Below are 12,056 nucleotides of genomic sequence, written 5' to 3'. Positions count from 1 at the left end.
TCTGACACAGAGAGGGGCATGTACCACAAAAGCCTCATGAGAAGCAAGAACAAACAAGTTGTCATTCCAATACCATTATTGAAAGTACATTGAAGCATTTTTCCTCCAGTTTTAAAAAAGTTTGTCTTTCAAAAAAATGTGCAGAAGTCCCATAAGCTCCTGTAAAAACACTTCAAACGTGGAGATTTATATAGCAAAAAAAAAATACAGATCTCATCTCCAAATTTCACTCCTGAGAGGAATTATGGCTAACAGTTTAGACAAGTGTGTAGCCTTACAGAACTAGTCTATGCGCACACAATGGCAGATGACATTTTGACATATTAACTGAGGAGTTTTCTTTCCACTGCATTTCCTGATGTTCGTGGCCTTTCACCCATTCCATCAGCTAGCACATTCTGCGCTCGCTGCCTCAGGGAAAAGATAACCCAACTGAATACATTAAAAAAAGGACGACAACAACTGAGTCTCTAATTTTTGAGTTTCTAGTCCTTGAGGAAATAGAAAGACACAGGGAATAGAAAGAGCTTTGGAAGAATATATGAGACGTCAGAAGAATCCTTAGCGCTTTCAAAACTAGATAAAAAAGATTTCACTTCTCCCAAGAAAAGAGAGATTTAAGAAGAAAGGACCTCTGGCCACTTACACTGCTTTTCTCTGAAAATTAGAAAAAGGCCATGTTTTGGTCAATGAATGACAATAAGGTGCCTTGTTGAGCAGATCCTTCCTAGGGGCAGTGGCTTAGGCAGCTGATTACACCTTCGTACAAAGACAAAAGCCCCTCCTCCTTCCAGCGGCCTTGGTCCCATATCAAGGGTCTTGCCTTTCTAGATTTCAGCTCTATTCATGCCCAAGTAAGTATCTCTCTACAGTGTTCAAACTACATAACTATATGAGACATCTTTCCTGTGGGTTCCTGAGAAAGAAGGTCTTCTATCCTGCCTCCCCAACACACATGGACCTGGTAGTGAAGAGACAGGACAAAAGCAGGCTTAGGGAATTTGAGGGTATACACTTTGTGCCTGCGTTCTAGGTAGATTCTCAGGCAGGGGGAGTGACAAGGCCCCAGAAGCAAAAGAAATGTCAAGAGGGTAGCTAGCATTTTTTATGGGAATGCAGTGTTTCATTTATTCTGTTCATTAATAACTAATATTTGAGAACATTTATAATGGAACTTAATCTAAGAGAAGTCCAACTTACTTTTTAAATATTTCAATATCAGCTACTAATAAAAAAGTCAAAATTATTACATAAAAATTTATAATAAATACTTGGTGTTAGTCTGTGCAAGTTAGTTTTTGGCATGCAATTCTTTAGCTGAAAGAAAGAACATTTTGGTTTGCTTCACTAACAGGAATATTTCTTTATTTTCTTTATTTTTTTTAGAAAGGGGAGAAAGAGAGAATCTTAAGCAGCGTCCATGCCCAGCACAGAGCTGGACACAGGGCTTGATCTCACAACCCTGAGATCATGACCTGAGCTGAAATCAAGAGTTAGACACTTAACTGACTGAGCCACCCAGGAGCCCCACTAATAGGAATATTTCCTAATGCTGGGATGGTGTCTTCTTGGTATTTCTTCTACTGTTGATTTTTAGCATAGTTACCTATGATTTTATGAATGGCGTTGAGTGGAGAGGTACTCATCATGTTTATTCCAAGTAAGAGTTCATGACTGATTACTATAGATAGTAATGAGGAAGTGACAGGAAGTGTAACTGCCCAATATTTTTGAGGCATAGGTTTTGGGTTTTCTTTTTGTTTCTCATTTGTTTTGTTTTTTTTTGTTTGTTTGTTTTCAGGCCGATAGGTTAAGCCTAAGGAGTCTAGCCAAGATTCAGGATTTAAAAAACCCACACAAAATATAGTATGAAGCCTAACTGGGAGCTTAACAGAAGAACAAAGCCATAAACCACTTTCTGGGAATGGCAAAGGTGAACTTTCCACCATTTTCCCTGTGGCTTTAGGCCATCTCCAATACACACTTCTTGCACGTGTGCATAAGACTCACTGGACTTTAGATGGTCTTTCAGAGTTTCCTACAGCCTAGCACGTATGGAATGACTCTTGGGAAGGGCATGGGAGTAACTGGAGAGCCAGGCTCAGGAAGAGGAAGATACAGAAATGATTGGCATGATCCTAAGGTGGATGGCTAGACAGGGTAAGAAAGGATCCTGGCATGCTGGTGCTGATAGAGGACAAAACCAGGGATGAGCCATCTTTTTTCACCCTCAACTTAGCCCAAATAAGCCTTCCTGGAACTTAAATGCAATGTCAGGAATTAGTTTTCTATGAGCAGATAAAAGTAAGGTTAAAGCAGAAAATAACTTCACTGTTTTTTAAAGTTACATGTCTTGCACATCTAAGGTTGTAAGTCAAGATTTGTACTTCATTAGCATTGCAATGCTAACAAAATTGTATGCATGCTTGACAATATATTTGTAACAGTCTTCTATATGAGCACATATAAATCTACCTCTGTAAAAAATCCTTTCATAACATGGCTCAGGTAACATTTATCTAACCATTGGCTGGATGTTTAAGTTGTATCAGATTTTCACTCTTAGGAATGTTGCAGGAGTAATCATCCTTTTACATAAACCAACTATTGTTACACAGCCTCTTTGGACAATCTTTTTGTGTACTTCCATGCCAGGTGTCAAGAGGATTACATTCCAGTTGGAAACGCACGTTTGTACACACACACACTCACATCAATGTAAGAAATTATGTGTTAAAATTCATGCTTATTTGGATTTTTTACCACCATTTTTATTTTTTAAAAGTTATTTGTTTATTTAAGAGAGTGAAAGCCAAGCTGGGGGGTGGGAGTAGAGGCAGAGGGAGAGGGAGAAGCAGACTCCCCAGGATCATGACCATAGCCAAAGGCAGATGCTTAACCCACTGAACCATGCAGGTGCCCCACCTTTTTATTAAATGAAATGTTATGTGGCAAGTCTATATTTTAAAGATTGAAAGTAGAGGCCTTCTGGATGGGTAGAGGAGGAAGGCTAAGGGATTGGATGTTCGGGTCAACTCTGTCCCTGTTTCAGTGTCTCACCTTTTCCGGGCTCCTGTCTAGGAGTCAGTTCTAAGGCACAGGGATGATACTATAGCCCTTTCCATGATCACTGGTCAGGAATACCACAGACAAGATTTAGGATGTCGGCCTGGCAAAGGCAGCTGGGTGTCTCAAGTATCTTTTATGGCATTTTGACTTTGGCTTCTGTGTTTTAACATCAACTATTGTGAGGTGAGTTCTCTCTTTTGTGTTCCAAGAATGCATAGTATATCATTCAATTACAGCACTTATCACATTGTTCCTTCCCAAAAGTACTACTCCAGAAGAGGAACAGTTTCCTTTAGCTTTGGAATCTATAGAATGTATCCATAAAACCTGGCAAGTACTAGCTTTTCCATAAGGGCCTTCTGAATGAATGAATACATGCGTCACACACATTTGCCTAACTTAAGTACAGTACACACAAACTCGTTTTCAAGTGTATAGATACTTTTAAAAAGTACAAATGTACCTATTTTAGTTTTCCCTAGGCTTCTTTGTACCTACTATATAGGTTTTCAAGTATTCTTTAGAACAGATTTATAGCAAAGGGCTGGAATTGGTCCAAATGTCCCACATCATATTCTTGCAGCCACCTTTGGTAGATGACATAATGAGAGCAGCATATGTACCACTATTGCTGTGTGTAAAGGATGGAGTTGGTAAATGTTAAGCAAAAATGGAAATATATCTGTTTTTCACATCTGAGAGTTAGGAGACTCAAAGACTGCCCACTCCACACAAACTCTCAATTTTGTTACCAGGATGAGTGGGTGGGAGATCCTACAGAATGGAACACAAAATGAAGTGGAGGAGAGAGCATACAATAAGTGCCCAATAGGTATTAGAGAGATCAACCATATAAGGGTAGTAGTTTTTTTCCTTGTATGTTTTTATTTTATCATACTTTCAAACTTATAGAAAAGTTGCCAGAAGATTCCAAAAGATACTCTTCACCTAGAAGGTTTTCAAAAAGATAAAAAATTGAGAGTTGCAGATATGATACTACTTACCCCTAAATATTTCAAGTGAGCACCCTAAAATCAAGGTCATTCTTTTGCCTAACAAATATAATCATCAAAATCATGAAATTAACATTGATATAACTTATTTTGTGATATACAGACAAACTTTTCAAATTGTCCAAGTACTTCTCTTTATAGAAACCAACCAACCAACCAACCAACCAACCAACCAACCACAAAGCAACAAAAAAAAGCTGCTGGATCTCACATTGCATTGTTTAGTCTCCTTTAATCTAGAATAGTTCTTTAGTCTTGCTTCATATCTTATGACACTGACATTTTTGAAGTGCACAGCCAGTTATATTATAAAATGTTCCTTAATTTGAGTTTGCCTAATCATGATTAGATTCAGGTTATATATTTTCAGCAGGAAAAACCTAGGAGAGTTGCTGTATCCTTCTCAGTGCATCATTCTGCACTAAAAAGTTACTACTTTTTTTCATTGCAATTTACAAATAACTTAGGGGAGCAACTTTGAGATGATATAGATGTCTGGTGACTTCAACTATCCTCATACTAGTTTGCCACCCATTGAGGATTCTTGCCCGAAGCAATTATTTCAATGACAGTGCTGAACAGTGACTTTCCCTGTACATCATTTATTCTATATTTACTAGTTGCTTTTGTAAAGAAGAGCTTTCTCTTTCTACGTATGTGTGTATATCATTATGGACTCATGATTCTTATTTTATTCAATAGGCTATAAATTACTGTCATTATCATTTTGCTGTTCAAATTTCCAAGATTGGACTAGCGAGAAGTCCTTCAAGCTGGTTTCTTTGTCCTTTTGATATATCCCTATAATTCTTATTTTCTGCCACTCAGGTTGTATCTTTCCTGTCTCAAACTTGTTTTGTTTTGTAAATAGAAAATGAGTATAATTGTTTCTAGACTTCTTGGTTGACAGAGCTGGGAAAGCCACAGGGATCATTCAGACCTTCCTCCTTTCCACATTTGTAACTCTCTTCTTGGTCAGTGAGAACACTGGCTCCCATTGACCTTAATATACTGACTTATTTGCTTAATCCTAGAATATGCAGAAAGTAGTTTCAGAATTGCTGATATATATGTCTATGAGAAAAAAAAAAAAGCTCTACTCATTGAACTTCAATACCTGTTAACACTTTTTGTCTTTGGCTTGAAGGGATATAGCCTAGTATTCCACTTAAAACTTCTTGAGTTCCTTCTCCCTCCTCCCTCCAATTTAGTACATTTGTTTCTGTTTATATTTAATTTTTTTAAGTTTTTTCCTCTCTTCCTTGCTTTCTTGACTACATGAGGCACTCACATGTTTCCACAAGTCAGAACTCTATAAAAAGTGGTATGACTTCCCACATTTGTTTTATTCATTTCAATAGTCTTACTGGTTTCTATTTCATCCTGCTTATGTTTCTTTATGCACAAATAAGTAGACACATGTATATCTTCTAATTTTCTGTTTTCTTACACAAAAAATAACTTAATATAGGTATATTTTTCTTTTTTTACTTAACAGTACATCCTGGAGAACACTCTGTATTGGTTCATAGAATTTATTCCTTGTTACAGTTGCATTGTACTCCATTGTGTCAATGCACTAGAGTTTATTCAACTGCTCTCCTATAAATGGGCATGTAGGTTGTTTCCAATATTTAGAGATTGTAAATAATACAGCAACGAATAATCTAAATTGTGTTGTATAGATATATTTTTATTTGGGGGGTATTATTTTCAGGGTAATTTCTTATAAGTGGGCTTGCTAGATCAAAAGGCAGATGCATATGTAATTTTGTTAGATATCACACATCCCTGTCCATAAAGGTTTTGTACATACCCATTAACAAGGTATGAGAATGCCTGTTTTAAATTTTTACCATATGATAAATATTATCTCATTATAGTCTTAATTGACATCTATTTACGTGAATGAGGTTATTATATTTTAATATGTTTATGGGCCATTTTATATCTTTTTTGATGAATTATCTATTTTTATCTTCCGTGAATAATATTCAGTTGTCTCGTGGAATAAATGGAGTAAGTGAAATAAATATGCTTACCTTTAAATACTTTTTGAGAGTGGCCAATTCAGTGTTTAGAGGATTACATGTTTCCTCATCTGTAACTCATTGTTACCCAGTAGAAGTATTGATAGGACTCTACCCAAGCTATCCCAGAGAGAAGGAAAATACAAATCAGGAAATTCTGTAACAACTAGAGACACTGTTCTTATGTTTGCAATTGAGTTTGGAAAATCAGGGAAGAAAGAATGAAAATGAGAGCTGGTTTTTCCACTTAGTTGGGTGGTTGAATTAACTGACCTTTAAGGTCTCTTCCACCCTGAATTTTATGATTCTGTGAATCATTCCTCTGACTCAGGCCAAAATAGTGATGAAATTGCTGGGGAGGTGTGGAGGTTAGAGGTGAGCTGGAGATGTGGTGAGTGGGTGAGAACAAGGAGAAGAGGGAAGCTATCTTAAGTAAGAGTATAGAGTTAAGAAATAATTTTTTCTCCTTTCAAAAGCTGGCATCAGAAGGGGGGGTAAAAAGGTGCACTGACAAAAAAAGGAATATTGGGTGGATAGGAAATTGCAAGGTATAGTAGTATGGTCATGGTAGAGGATGGATTTAGGGAGTTGGACAGGATTGAATAAGATGGCAAAAAAGCATAGCCAGCCACCATCCAAACAGGGAAAACAAAGCAGTTATGGGGGTGCACAAAGTCTTTCAGAGTGATATTTCTTTCTCCAATTTCATCTACTTTGCATATACATATAAAAAAACTGCTTTGTATAAGACAATCTAATGTGAAATCTGTAAGATTTTTTTTTGAATAGAGACACATGCACTGTGTTTTGAAAAACTGTCTTCAGATTTTAAGGCCATGCTTAGAGGATAGACATTAAGGGAGAAGTGAGAAGCCTCTACAGATCAAGGTATTTCTTTTTCTTTTTTTTTTTTTTTTAAGATTTTATTTATTTATTCATGAGAGACACAGTGAGAGAGAGGCAGAGATACAGGCAGAGGCAGAAGCAGGCTCCATGCAGGGAGCCTGACATGGGACTCGATCCCGGGTCTCCAGGATCAGGCCCTGGGCCGAAGGCTGGTGCTAAACCACTGAGCCACCCAGGGATCCCCTAGATCAAGGTATTTCTAAGAAGAGATTGAAAGTACCTTGAAGCAACTGAATGCTATTTAGCTATCAATTATAGGGGATGTCTTCCTTCAGTTGACCAATGAGAGGTTGAGATGGCAAATCACTGCATATGAAAGTGGATGTGGATTTTCATTTCATCTTAAAGAAATACTCAGAATAGTCATATACAAAGGAGAAGTAGGACTGGAGGACCACAGCAGTGACAATGGGACTGTTCGTCTGTTGTAGTAATGATGATGATACTGATAATGATAATAATCATCAATACTCACTGAAAAGCTTAAGCTTCTATTTTTCAGGTATAATAGTATCTTTCTATCAACTAAAGGAGTTGAAAAACATGTGAGAGTAAAAATTCACATGCAAGCAGAACCAAGGTAGCATAAATAAGAAAATAATGTTCACCTTTAAATGACTGCCATGGTTCCCTTGCTCTTCTGTGTGGGCTTTACTTTGCTCAACCTCTGACTGGCTGAGGGGCAGAAGACAAAATAAGAATCCCTTGTCCCAGCCATCTGTGTCCTATACAGCTCTTCCATTCTGAATTGAGTAGAAAGAACAATGAAAATGTCTTTTATTTGCCTTTTGGCTCTTTTTTTTCTTTTGCATTTTTTTGACATTTTATTCATTTATTTAGGAGAGACACAGAGAGAGAGGCAGAGACATAAGCAGAGGGAGAAGGAGGCTCCTCATGGGGAGCCTGAGGCGGGACTCAATCCCCGATCCAAGGATCACACCCTGAGCCAAAGGTAGATGCTCAACTGCTGAGCCACCCAGGCGTCCCTTTTTTTTGCATTTAATTCAACAATTATTTACGGAAAACCTACTCTGAGCTCAGCACTGGGTAATTCATTATAATACCTTTCATTGGACAATGTGCTGAATATTTGTTTTATTATTGCTATGTATATTGCCAGCACACACAGCCCAAGAGAACAGGAACTTGGTTTATTGTTTTATTTCCAAAAGAACCCACCGATGAAATGCACACAATATTTGTTTAATGAATGGAGAAATGAATGGGTGGATGGAATGGGGATATAAGGATGAACAAGATGGAATAGTTCACCCTTAAGTATCTTACAATGTTGAGGTGAGAGTGGTAATAGACACAGGAACAGATAGTTAGAAAGCAATGTGGAATTTAAGGCATGAAGATACATGCAAGAGATTGTAGAAACCCATGTCCCAGGGTTGAAGGTGAATGTGATAGAAAAATATTACATAAATATGACTGTATTATTAGTCATACTTCTATAATCCTATTTTATTCACTTTTTCTTATCTTCTTAATTTTCTTCAACTTAATATTTAATGTCTGGGTATGACTGGGCCTGCTCAAAAGCAAACGTATGGACTTAGTACCAGAAATAGCTAATAGTTATTGAGGGCTCTACTTTATGTCATCTCCTCATGAAAATAGTTCAGTATTTTAACTTATTTAATCCTCACAACCTTTTGAGGTAGTTACATTTATTATTTCCCTTTTGTAGATACAAAAAACCAGGGCACAGAAAGGCTAAGTGATTTGTCCAAGGATGCACAGCTAGGTAGCTGGTAGAATGAGGATTGTATCCAGGTACTTCATTCTTGATGCTTTTTTTTTTTAATTAAACTATAGTTGAAACACAATTTTATATTAGTTTCAGGTGTACAACATAGTGATTCCACAAATCTTTACCTTATGCTATGCTCACCACAGATGGATACCATCTGTCATCATACAACACTATTACAGCACCATTGACTATACTTAGTGTCCCTGTGACTTATTCATTCCATAACTGGGTTGATAGACAAAGGAATAACATCTATTTGTAGAATCTCAGTTACCAGCTAATGAAATTAACATTTTTTGGGGGGAAAAGAATCTTTAAAAATGCTCCTTAACTCATATCACTTTAGTCATCCCCATCCAGTTGTCACTGAGTATATAATAGGTGTATTCCAGGTTATGTTCTCTAGAAGCAGCTGCAGAGATGGAACTGGAGTACGAGATATTTATTAGGGATCTACATCTATGAAAAGAAGCAGGTGGACACAGAATTGGAGCAAGGGAGAAGTCAAATTGCAAAGCAGGGTTGACAGAATTTCAATCCATTTTGCATGGAGCTCTGGAGTCAGAACTGCCCATCAGCATGTCCCAGATTGGCTTCTGGCCTTTGTCCTCCTACATCACTCCCCTTGGTTGCTTGGGTACAAGATTCAGGCTTCCAGAAAAGAGCATGATCTCAAGGAAGCAATCACTATCTACAGTGGAGGCCAACCTAGATGGAGCCCACAGCTCGAGTCTGACTGCATTCCTTGTGGCTGGGCAGCAAGTCTTTCCATGAAGAGGCATCTGGGTGGCACATCTCCGCATCTTCCACAGGGTGCTCGGCCATAGGCTAAGTGCAGGGAACAAGAAGATAGAGAAGACACAGTCCCTTTGTTTAAGGAGAAATAGTTCCATCAGATCTATCAATGGTTAACTCTGACTACTCTTTCTTAATAATTTTTAATTTAATTTAATTTTATTAATTTTATTAATTAATTAATTAATTAATTAATTTATTTACACAGGCAGGTGAAACAATTTTATTTCACAGTTGTCTTTAAAACCACAAAGACACTATGTTCTTCATATAAAAACATTAGTACAGATAACTATACTTTCTAGAAAATGATTATATAGACCCTCTCAAAGAAAAATGCACACCATTATATGGTTCAGACAAGTTACTTGGGAAAAACACATCTGGACCGATTCCTAAAACATACCAGAAGACCACGCTGCATCTTTTGGTTCAAAGTGTAGATTACTGTCATCCGTAAGGGCTCCTGCATTCTTACATATTTGATAATACACATATAGACTGGTTTGTGACTTAATGCTCCATTGGTTCATCAGCCTTTTCTGCAGGTTCATCATCAGGTTGAGCAGGCTGTGCCCTTCTCTGTGGTCTTTCTTCAAGACCTTCCAGGAACGGAGATACATCATCATCATCATAAATGGTAAACTCCAAGTCTTTACCAACAATTCCAATGGAAACATTCTTTGTAGTTAGGTCCTGTTCTGCAGGAAGTGTCTCTCGTAAGGCATGCAGACCATGTTTAACCAGTTCATTCAAATTGCACTCCATAAACCCAGACATATGTCTCTCCAAGTAAGTACGAGCTGATTGAGAACGGGCTCCAATGGACATGGCTCTACAGTCAAAATAGTTGGCAGATGGACAGGTTTGGAAAATGTGAGGGCCCATATCATCATAACCAGCAATAAGCAGTCCAACACCATATGGTCTCCGGCCATACCATTGTGTTGGTATCTGGGTCTTGCTTCCAATTAGAGATACAAGACGAGACACAGAAAGAGGTCTGTCAAATACAAATCTGAAATCCAAACACTCCTGGTGCATAAAATTACCTAACAGTCTAGCATCAGCAGTAAGTCCCACCACTGAAATACCAATATGGTTATCAACATGGAGAATTTTCTTCTGATGAGCTGCAAGCTCTGACTGTGCTCTCTTCAATGCAACCAACACTGTATGGGTTTTTGATTTCAGACCAACTGTGGCTGAACCTTGTTTGACAGCTTCCATTGATATTCAATTTGATGAATCCTGCCCTGAGGGCTCCAAACAGTGACGTCATTGTCATACTGGTTGCGAAACATGATTCCTGCTAGGGTCCCACTGCGGCCTCCTGCAGAGGTGGCGGCTTCAGGAGCGCCTCTTTCTTAATAATTTTAATCGCCCGAAATCCTAGATTTGCCAAAAGCCCAAAAGGGCTTTTTTTCTGTTCATGGGCAAACAAACAGTAATGATTGTTGAAAACAATGCAGGTAGACCTGGCGTTGCCCTTGGGAAGTCACTTTTTCTGAGCCTTTGTTTATCTATATGGTAAATATTACAATTGTCCTTTGCAGAGAATTCTAGATACCACACATGATATTTCTAAATTTTCTATCAAGGAGTTCTAACACTTAGTAAGTGCTCAGTAAATGGCAGCTATTGTTACTGCCCTCTTCATCATCATTAGATTTATGCTTACCACCATCGGCCTTCTCTGAATATCCATCAAGGTGGGCTTGAATCATCTTTTCTGTCCTTTGTTTTGACCGTGACAAATCTTCTCAAATTTGTTTAGATCCTCACATCCTACTTCCAAACTCTCTAGCTCTCTGCTTCTTCTGAGTTTACTTCTGTCCTTTTTCCCCACCTCCTGCTACAGAGATTTTTGTTCCTTTCTAGGAAAAATGTCCTTAATGCTTTTACTACATCCTTAAGTTTTATTTTCTTGGTTACAACATATGTTTAGGAAGTAAACTTCTCCAGGATGACTGGAAAAGAGCAGCAGCAAACTTTCACTGACACACATCAATCATGATCCCCCTTTTACTACTATTGAATATCGCACATCACGTGCTTTCTGCTTACATATAGCATTTACAGACATTCACTACTAGGGACAGGGAATCCTATAATTGTAAACCTAGAAGTAATAGAAACTTTTGGCCTCATCTGCCTCATTTAGAAGATGAGGAAATTATTCTCAGAGAAGTTAATTAAGTTGCTCATATTCATGCAGCTGGTTAAGTAGACACAAACCTTGGTGATTTAAGTTGTTTTACCTCTATGCTTTTGTCTATTCTTTACTTTCTGTATCACTAATGCCATCTTACGTTTCATGTTCCTTGGGTACGAACACAGGGATCAATACAGTCACCAGAGACTTACTCTATAAAAACTTAATAAACATGTAAGGATAGGTGGTTCTTGCCAACTGTCTATTTTTCCCAATTAGTGACCTCAAAATAGGGGAGAATCTTGAGCAGGTGGTTACCTTTGTTA

General features: G+C 37.8%; 2 pseudogenes; both read right to left on the bottom strand.

Annotated features, from left to right (window-relative positions):
- Positions 1 to 1,291: 1,291 nt before the first annotated feature.
- LOC112643814 (phosphatidylinositol N-acetylglucosaminyltransferase subunit P-like) lies at positions 1,292 to 1,958 on the bottom strand (annotated as a pseudogene).
- A 7,824-nt stretch (positions 1,959 to 9,782) lies between these two features.
- LOC112644526 (proteasome subunit alpha type-1-like) lies at positions 9,783 to 11,127 on the bottom strand (annotated as a pseudogene).
- Positions 11,128 to 12,056: the final 929 nt, after the last annotated feature.

This window comes from Canis lupus, chromosome 1 (assembly GCF_003254725.2).
Source record: "Canis lupus dingo isolate Sandy chromosome 1, ASM325472v2, whole genome shotgun sequence".
Lineage (NCBI taxonomy): Eukaryota > Metazoa > Chordata > Mammalia > Carnivora > Canidae > Canis > Canis lupus.
This window is presented reverse-complemented; position numbering and strand designations above follow the sequence as displayed.